Below are 10,597 nucleotides of genomic sequence, written 5' to 3' on the forward strand. Positions count from 1 at the left end.
GCATGTAAGGCAGTTGCCTAGGGGCGGCACTTGTGGGGGGCGACACTTGGATGCTTGTGTTGGTACTGTCGGCTCAAAAAGTACTAGTAACTGCAAAATATTTCCATTGTACTGTACCATGTGCTATCTTGAATGTTGTGTAAGCGAGTAGCACATGCACATGATGCCCCTGTAAGCTGTACCTAATTAAAAATAAAAAGTCATAAGGAGTGGCTTTTGTTTTATTATTCTATTAAATTGGCTAATCATCAAATGAGGGCTTATAACCAATTAAAAAAAATAAGAAAATTAGGTGAGGGGAGGGGGGTTACTCTCGCGCCTAGGGGCGGCCTCGCCCCTAAATCTGCCCCTGACCATTGCATCACCAGTAGTTGTAGCACACTACTTTGGAAAATAGCAGTGATCTCTATGGTATAAATGTGTGTACTGTGATGGCTGCTACACATATACTCTGGCAGGTATACATGCAGCAAATGGCGACCCACTGTATATACTTCTTTATTCAAGCGAGGGGCAGGGAAAGATGATGGTTTACAACCATTGATGTTTTCTCTGATGGCAGTGGTCTTTCTGTTGTTAGCCACCATCAAATAGTGCAAAAGTGATGTTCTTGCAATGTGAAAACGTAGCTGAATACAGCTGTTAATTGTGTGTCCCAGCCATGGGTCTCTATTGTGCACGTGGATCCCGAGTTTCTACCCATTTTGATGATAAGTCCATCGATGGATAATGATGGATAAAGCTTAGTCAGAAGATTTGATATTGGAAACGTGTCCACCATTTGATAACAGGCTTACGATATCCATCCCTACTTTAGTCTTCTTGTCATGCTGCTGGAAAATCCACATAAATCTGCTTAGTTAAAAAACAAAACACAATTTCCTGTTAGGTACAGGCCTTTCTACTCTAATAGTTTGGGTAAATAGCATCATCTAGTGGTAGAAAAACATATATATGTTTTCCTCACAGCTGATTAAAAGCTTACTGTGTTTATTTGCCTGGGGCCTTTGAGTCAGATTTTTTTGGATTAAAAAAGATAGGACAAGTGAGATACAGACAAAGCATATATGGGGAAAACTTTTGCATCCTACAAGGTGATAGATGGTCAGAGCTGTGCTGCCTCGTTTTGTTTTGGTATCACACATATATCATTGACAATATTAGCAGTGGTCTAAGTGAAAATTTTGAAGTGGGGGTTTGGAAAACTGCATATGATGCTCAGGAGTCTGAGGTACACCTAGAACCCCAGAAGTTTTAGATGACGTGAAATTAATTTTAGATATTTTTTAACACTATTTAGTATAAAAAAAAACATATTATATACTTAACGTTATCCAACCTGTGTTCCCTATTGCCCCTGTGTCTATCCGGCTCTTCCTCATATCTGTTTTATTTCTCCTTTCCTTAATGTCTCACATGTTAGCTCTGTTCCTCTTACTTCCTCTATTCCTTACTTACCCTCATCACCTCTCACAGGGTGGGATATACTAAGCAATTGCGGAACATCCCGCCACGCATCGCATTGATACTAATGTATTAATGTATGTACTAACATAAGCGTTTAGTACCGCAAAGGACAATTCTCTCGATAAAAGCTGTCCTTCGCGATCAGCGCCGGTCACTGAACTTCAGGGTTTGGCCCCAGGAGACCATCTGCACATGCATAGAGGGAAGCAGTGGCCGCGTTTGTGCAAGAGTTTTGACTCTATAAAGTATATGAAAAATACAAAGAATATGTTTTAAATATCTTCTTTGCATTATTCTAATCATTTTTATAGCCAAAACTCTGGAGTAGAAAGTGTATGGCAGGTGAGGCACCTATCTTTTCCACCCATCTCTGAACAAAACTCACCAAATTTCCGGGAGTTTATACTGCTGCACCTGTGTATAATGCCCACATGTACGCTTTGGCTTATATATTGCGTGTAAATCTGGCTCTGGTGCTATACAGTACCCGCTGAGCAATTTAGCTCACCGCATGTCCCTGCGACTCACTCCCTCCTTCCATTTCTCACTCCTGTACCTCTCACTCTCTTCTCCCCTCCTCTCTCATCCTGAAGTAATATTGTAAAAACATCAGAGAAATGTTTATTTCAACAATTAAACATATAAATGATGAGGTGATCAGTCACCAGTGTCCACTGCCTCACATCTGTGTCTTTTGGAGCAGCTGACGTTCCTCGTAAAGCATTGACCTGTCTCCCCAATCAGCAGATTGCGGCTCTGTCAAACCTGCATACCCTGCCTGTTGCCAGTCCTGCCTCTTCTAACCTGTATGCCCTACACAGGAGGAGAGGGCTGAGGTTAGGGTAGCTGGGCACTTAATTGCATTGCTGCGCCGCCCAAAATTGTGGAGGCAGTGATTGTACGGCCACCAGTACCCTGGCGCAGTGGTGGAGGGGCCCCTTCTGGGCTTGCGCCCTGAGGCGAGGGACTTCATTGTCTCTGGGAGTTCAGCCACTGGGCATGAAGCATACTCCCAAAATGTTCCCCGCATTGTACCAGGCTGGAGGGCTGTAGTCCTAGAATAGTTGTTGGGCTCAATCTCCGAGTAAGTGGCAGGGTGCCATACTGTTGCATACTGCCCCACTTCGAGTACTGCTTATTAGAAAGTCATTTAAGAACTGTGGTATGCGTAAACTAGTGATGCATTGACAGCTGTGTACTGCCTGACCACAAAACATAAATCCAAAACTATTTCAATATACTGTGTGGACGTGATGTAAGTGTGGAGTGTCTCTGTCTATTATTGTATACTATGGATGTTCATGTTATAGTTGCTATAGATATAGGAGATGCATACTTTCAAAATAAGTTGCATAATTTGCACTTAGCCTGATACAAATATATTTCCAAATATACACATGGAGCCTTATTTAAGTTATTTATATAGCGCTCTCATATACTGAAGCACTTTACAGAGACTATTTCATTCACCTCAGTCCCTGCCCCAGTGAATCTCACAGTCGCTGTTCCCCATTCCAATCACACACACACACAATCTACACAGTGCCAGATTTCCCACTAGGCACGTGCCTAGGGGCGGACCCTGCTGGAGTCACCCCGCTAGCACTATTTCCGCTGCCCGTATCCCCCCACCAGCCTCCCATGCTCGCACCTCCCCCTTCCCACCAGCAGCTACTCACTTGTCGTTGGAAGAGCCGGGAGCAGAGGGACAGGAGTCAGCACGGATGGTGGAGAGTGTGAGACACACACACTCTTCAGAGGTGAGCCACGATGGCGGCGGGAGTAGTGTGTCTGCCAGGACATGCCGTTCTTCTAGTGACAGTCACTCCCCCATTGTGATTTTAAGGCTGTGAAGCTGTGCTCAGCGCCAGGAGCAGGAGTCTTGCCCTCCATGTGTAGGGTAGCGCAGGAAACCACTCCCTTCTCTGCTATGCGGCTGTGGAGTACTCCAGTTTAAATAGCAAGAGTGTGGGGACCCTTAATGTGTGGGGGCCCTGGGACGGCCGCCCCTGTCACCCCTCCTATAATCCGGCCCTGGGAGCAGTATCCATGGAGGGAACGACGGCAGCCGGGACCCGGGAGCTACAGGGAGCAGGTGAGATTGTTGTATAACTTAGCAAGCGAGTACCTTTCACTACCATCCTGCCCCCCTGCTCTGCACGACTGCTCCCATCCGCACCGCTGCTCCCATCCTGCCCCCGTGCTCAGAACCACTGCTCCCATCCTGCCCTCTGTGATCCGCACCACTGCCTCCCTCTTGCCCTCTGTGCTCCGGACCACTGTTCCCATCCTACCCCCCTGCTCCACACCACTGCTCCCATGCTGCCTCCATGCTCCGCACCACTGTTCCCATCCTGCCCCTCACCACTGCTTCCAACCTGCCCCGCACCACTGCTCCCTTCATGCCCCCTCCTGCCCCGCACCACTGCTCCCATCCTGCCCCCTCCTGCTCCAAACCACTGCTCCCTTCATGCCCCCTCCTGCTCCGTACCACTGCTCCCATCCTGCCCCCTCCTGCTCCGCACCACTGCTCCCATCCTGCCCCCTCCTGCTCCGCACCACTGCTCCCATCCTGCCCTCCTTGCTCCGCACCACTGCTTCCATCCTGCCCCACACCACTGCTCCCATCCTGCTCTTCCTGCTCCGCACCACTGCTCCCATCCTGCCCCCTCCTGATTGGCTGCCGGTCCTTGGCAGATTTGAAATAGTAGTGCTGCGGTCATAGGAGCCGCAGTGCCACCGTCCACAGCCTCCACCTCCTTGCACCGCCGCCTCCCTCTGCTACATCGCCCTCAGCCGCCCCCCGCCGCCGCCCTTAGTCCAACTCTGCACCATGCCACCCACAGCCTCCTCATCCACCGCACCGCAGACCACAGCATCCTTAGCACCTCCGCTGCTAAATAGGTAATCTTACCCTGCTACCTTTCTCTCTCCCAAGTCAATACTGTACGCCCTTGCTGTCCCTCTCTCTGTTACTCTCCCTGTCCCTATGTCCCTGCTGTCACTCTTCCTGAATTTTGTCTCATTCCATGTGGCATAATGTGAATTTATGCTCATACCGTGTGCTGTAATGTGAATTTCGGCTCATTCTTTGTGCTATAATGTGAATTTCGGCTCATACTGTGTGTTATAATGTGAATTTTGGCTCATTCTGTGTGTTATAATGTGAATTTAGGCTCATTCTGTGTGTTATAATGTGAATTTTGGGTCATACCCTGTGCTATAATGTGAATTTCGGCTCATACCGTGTGGTATAATGTGAATTTTGGCTCATTCTGTGTGCTATAATGTGAATTTCAGCTTATACCGTGTTTTATAATGTGAATTTTGGCTCATACTGTATGGTATTATGTGAAAGGGGCACCAGTATAAGGGGTACTACTATTGTGGTGCATAATGTGTATAAGGGGTATATGGTGTGGTACACTACACTTAAGAACAAGCCCCCTTTTGAGTGACCACGCCCCTTTTTATTGCGACCTTCACTTTTCCATACCCCCACTTCAAAATTTCCACTTCGACAATTGATGAGAACCCAGTGTCCCCACACCCAGATCCTTTCTGTAAAATCACCGGCAGGTGTCCAAGTGAGCGCCAGTCGGGGGTCCAGGTGAGTAGGGAGTCATAAATAATCAGTTGCTAAGAAGTAGCGTGGACAACAATTCCATTAAAACTGCTCGTATGGCTGTAGCAGAGACAGGTATAATGGAGGAGGGGATACTTGTCTCAGCATGAATACATCCTGCTACTTTCCGTCTGGTAAAGTGACGTGGTACTTTCCCAAACAGCTACCAATAGCCATTTATTAATATTCCTCTAAATCACAAAGGATTCATCTTCACGAATATGCTGCAAAATGTATCAATGAACTAAATTAGGACCATTTGTGTACCATCCATTCACCCCCAACTATTAAATGAATGCAAAGCAATTAAAACGTTTCTTTTGTTTATATAGCATTCATTTTTTGCCTCAGAATATGTGTTTTCCTATTATTTACACAAGCTGTGGTAAGAAGGGGACATACCCTGTCGCAGTAAGTTATTCTGTCCCCCACCTGCCTTGGAAATGGTTTTTGACTGGCTCAGAGACCCCCATGTGTCTCCCGCTGTCTCCACAGCCGGCTTGGTCAAGTCACACGGTGTCTGCCGGCACTGTCAGCTGTGGGTTATAGTTGTATGCTACTTGTCTATGGGTCCCCAGTGTCCCTGAACCCTACCCGGATCCACTCTGTACACTGCATAACCGAGTGTCAAGGTGAGCGCTGATAGGGGGTCCAGGTGAGCAGGGAGTGCCATGGAGGGGAGGATCATGGATCCATGAGAGGACTCTCTGGCAGTGGGGATCACTACAGGCACTGGGAACCCCAGGGGGTGAGAGGGCTCTCTTGCAAGGAGGAATCTCTGCAACTGCAAATCACTGCTGCTTGGTCTGGCCGGCAGCATAAGAAATGCTCTCTGTGAGGCGGGCATGTCTGCAGCCACGGTGACCTCGGCTGAGTCTGCCCGGATGATAGGGACCTTGTAAGGCAGCTGCAGACTTATGCTGCTGGATCTGCCCAGCGGGTGTGAAGGGCTCAACGGCAGGTGGATTACTGCAGCATTGGACAGTCACAGAGCTGTGAAATGGTGGGGGGGGACAGCAGGGAGGGATCTGAAAAGATCCCTCACCTGCACAAGCTGCCGCATCAGGGACGGCATCGATAACTGGCATCAGCTTGGTGGCGGTATGAATCATCAGCAGGACTCAGCGAACATTATGGCTGCAGTGCCTCACCAGACACTGACCTCATCACACCCCACTGCTCCAAGGCTTAGTACCAATAGTTCCACAACCTTTTTGGTTTGGGTGGGTGAGGGGCTATGATATAATTAAATTTTGGCCCTAAATCACTGAATGTATCTCTACATATACATACATACATACATACATACATACACACGTAAAAAATGGCATAGAGGACACTATGGGAAATGCAGATAAAAGTGTATGAGAAGAAAAATACAACATTAAGGGGCCTATTTACGGTTTATTGAGGTTCGTCTTGATAAATATAATATTCAGGCTATAATAAATGATTTTCTGCCAAGATTAAAAAATTATTATTAAAAATCACATCCAGGGACAGACACTCCGATAGCAGCCCATCCCAGCAATGTGTAATCTAAAGTGATCGCATCAGGGATCACTTAACTTTATGCTGCGGACCTACTGCGCATGGGCGGCACTGGCTGTTACCAGGGAGGGATCTGGACAATCTCTCTCCTGGTAAATTGTGCGATATGTAGCCAATAGACTACAATGGCTAATACCATCACTATTGCAATGGGAAGCAGAACTCATATTTAGGGCATCACAATTTATCGATCGATTTACCACAACATGTGTATAATAAATAGGCCCCTAACACATAACTGTAACATGTGTGTACAGGTTGAGTATCCCATATCCAAATATTCCGAAATACGGAATATTCCGAAATACGGACTTTTTTGAGTGAGAGTGACATAGTGAAACCTTTGTTTTTTGATGGCTCAATGTACACAAACTTTGTTTAATACACAAAGTTATTAAAAATATTGTATTAAATGACCTTCAGGCTGTGTGTATAAGGTGTATATGAAACATACATGAATTGTGCGAATGTAGACACACTTTGTTTAATGCACAAAGTTATAAAAAATATTGGCTAAAATTACCTTCAGGCTGTGTGTATAAGGTGTATATGTAACATAAATGCATTCTGTGCTTAGACTTAGGTCCCATCACCATGATATCTCATTATGGTATACAATTATTCCAAAATACGGAAAAATCCCATATCCAAAATACCTCTGGTCCCAAACATTTTGGATAAGGGATACTCAACCTGTATTACCCTGCTAGATGTCCTGCATGCGTAGGAAATAATTCATAGTATAGCAGAAGTAAGGAAAATGTACATATATCTGTATAAAATACACTTACCCTCACTGAGTGATACTAGAGTATTATACAGGTTGAGTATCCCATATCCAAATATTCCGAAATACGGAATATTCCGAAATACGGACTTTTTTGAATGAGAGTGAGATAGTGAAAACTTTGTTTTCTGATCGCTCAATGTCCACAAAATTTGTTTAATACACAAAGTTATTCAAAATATTGTATTAAATGACCTCCAGGCTATGTGTATAAGGTGTATATGAAACATAAATGAATTGTGTGAATATAGACACACTTTGTTCAATGCACAAAGTAACAAAAAATATTGGCTAAAATTACCTTCCGGCTGTGTGTATAAGGTGTATATGTAACATAAATGCATTCTGTGCTTAGATTTAGGTCCCATCACCATGATATCTCATTATGGTATGCAATTATTCCAAAATATGGAAAAATCCCATATCCAAAATACCTCCGGTCCCAAGCATTTTGGATAAGGGATACTCAACCTGTAAATGTCTCTATATATACGTATAGGTATAGATGCAGCTATAGGGTCTTATGTACTGTAGCCTCATGCATTGGGGACAGTGGGGATGGCCATAGTTATGCTGTGGTTATGTTAAACATTGGTGGCAGTGGACAAGCAGGAACCCTCATCCCCCTGGAGCCGGCGCAGGAACAGAAAGTTCTGGGACTGCCGCGCGCCGGTCTCCAGGGGCTCCTAACATCAGGCTCGTGGAGAAAGAGCTAGAAGAAACTGACCGTTGGTGCGGTGTGTGCTGCGCCAGAGAGAGGACGGCTACGGAGATCCCGGCGCTCGGCTGACAAGAGCAGCGGGACTTCATCTACCGTGGTGCGTGTCCGGCAGCCTGCACTCCTCGTTAGGGCTGTAACACACACTCCGGTTTTCCCCGGATGGCAAAAAGCCGGACAAACTTTGTCCGGCTTTTTGCCATCCGGGAGAAACCGGCAGAGTCTCGCACACAGGACGGCTTTGAGCCGTGTGTGATGCTGTGTGATGCTGTGCGCCGTCCTGTGTGAGCGACTCTGCCGGTTTCTCCCGGCCGGCAAAAGCCGGGTAGTGTGTTTCAGCCCTTAGTGTAGCAGGGGCCGACAGCGGCTTCGGAAGAGGCGGGCATAAAGGCGGAGCTTGGGAGCAGTGACAGCGGAGCTGCAGCGGCTGTACAGCTTGGGAGCAGTGACAGCGGGGCGGCAGCGGCTGTATGGATCCCCGCTGAGGTGCGCTCGGGTGGCCAAACCTCACCACAAAAGACCCTCATCGCTCACATAAAAGCAGCACCAGGAACACTCGCAGCGGTCACGCCAGGAGTGAAGTCAACACGGAGGTGGGTCTGCCCTATTGAGAGCCATTAGGTAGGCAGCCCTTTCAGAGACAGTTCTCCTTTCTATAAAAGCTGCCACCACCCCACATTGAGAGCCACACCGTCTGCAGGAGTAGGTTAGTTCAAGCCGCACCCAGCATAGACTTACATTACGGAGCTCACACTACAATATCAGGTGTGACATCAGCATTAGCCAGAAGACACGGTCCCCAGCAGTAAGGGACTCCCTTACAGATACCTTAAATGAACTAAACACACAACACCCTCAGAGAGAGTTACAGCTTCATCGCTAGCAATAGAGGCAGTGAGTTAGCAGAGCTGTATCACCCCTCCTCAGTATAGCTGATTGCTGGAAACGTTGATCCTTCTGTGTACCACGATTCTAGTGTTACAAAAGTGACAGGATAACTATACAGTCGTAAAAAAGGGGGAATACAAAGAGTCAGTCGTAAAGTCTGTGTCACGTTAAAAAGAGAGACTACAGAATAGGGATCAGGACAACCTGACAGACTTACCGGAACAAAAGAGTTCGATCCCAGGAGCAGCACTATCCCATAGATGGTACTGTATACCAGGCAGAACTAATTATCTGTTTACAGTTAACCCGGGCAACGAACATTAAAAGAGCTCTCATTAACTCACCTGTCCGTGCACGTGCTCTAAGGGACTAGTGTTTTGTTTGTGCTAAACCGGTTTTACTGCTTAATTTGGGTTTTTCTTCTTAGAAAGTTATAATAAGCCCTTTTAGCGTATCCCCAATTTAAGTAAGTTTTTTTTCTATATATTTTAATAGTAATGTAATGGTACAGTGGGGTTCATCTTAGTCACCTTAGTGTAGAAAACTTCCATAGATGTTTTAACCATAACTTGACTGGTATAATTTATCAGAGCCCGCTTAGTATTGATCTTTTGTGGAGTGGTGCGGGATACAGTAGGTAACTTTCTTTACAGGTAAGCGACGTGGACGAAGAGATCACCACTACCCCTCATTTGCTGTATAATAAAATCTTCTTGTGGCTTATGGGATACTTATTCCTACCAGAAATGTTATAATGTAGGTCATTTGTATCTGTTCAACTGTATTCAGATTTTACTGTTAAAGTAAATCTCAGCATGCTGACCACCTTTAGTCAATAAAGCGAATCTTTCGGTGACATCTGCTGTGACGTTTCACTCTGACACCTCATTAGATCGAGGGAAAAAGGGTAGCCCGGTATTCTGTGAGTGACTTTAGGTAGAAGACAAAGAGACAGACTCCACTCATAGCTCCAACCCTGGCTGAGGCTGTGCATGGAAGGTAATGAGACTTTACAGGGTACATTTTCAGCTGAACCCGGTTGGAAATTGCTAGAGGTCAGGGGATGCCGTGAGGGACGGGGATGGGAGGACAAAGGGGAGCTGGGGGGGGGACGACATATAAAGTGGGGGTCGGGAAGGGCACAGGGCTGGTCCCAGAGGAGAGGCCAGCCCACAGTAACTAGCCACACACTGTAGGAGCTGGGTGCAGGGGGGAGTAGGGCCCTGGAGGCAGAAGGAGAAGGACTGTGTGGAGGGAGGAGGTGGTGCAGGAGGACAATTCTTGCGGAAAGAGTTGTCCATTGCAATGATAGGACTTCCGGGTTTATGACCCAAAGTCCTATTACGCATGTGTGGGCTGACGTGTGCGCCACAGGGGGTGCTGAGAGACTTACGATTGAAAGACTGCATTTTCGGACGTTTGGCTGCATTTAACCTTGATGCATCCTGCCCCATATCTCTTTTCACACTTTGATCAAATATAGCCCTTTATCTCTATTTATTTATAAAACAACCAAATGTCACCTAGTATGTAATCTGTGTCTTTGGGGAAGATGTATCAA

The 10,597-nt window shown here is 46.5% G+C and overlaps 1 protein-coding gene across 3 annotated transcripts in view; it reads right to left on the minus strand.

The window, feature by feature from the left end:
* NECTIN3 (nectin cell adhesion molecule 3) overlaps positions 1-10,597 on the minus strand; it is a 408,487-nt gene that overhangs the window by 237,876 nt on the left and 160,014 nt on the right. The gene's annotated exons all lie outside the window — the stretch shown is intronic.

The sequence above is a fragment of the Pseudophryne corroboree genome, chromosome 2 (assembly GCF_028390025.1).
Source record: "Pseudophryne corroboree isolate aPseCor3 chromosome 2, aPseCor3.hap2, whole genome shotgun sequence".
Taxonomy (NCBI): domain Eukaryota; kingdom Metazoa; phylum Chordata; class Amphibia; order Anura; family Myobatrachidae; genus Pseudophryne; species Pseudophryne corroboree.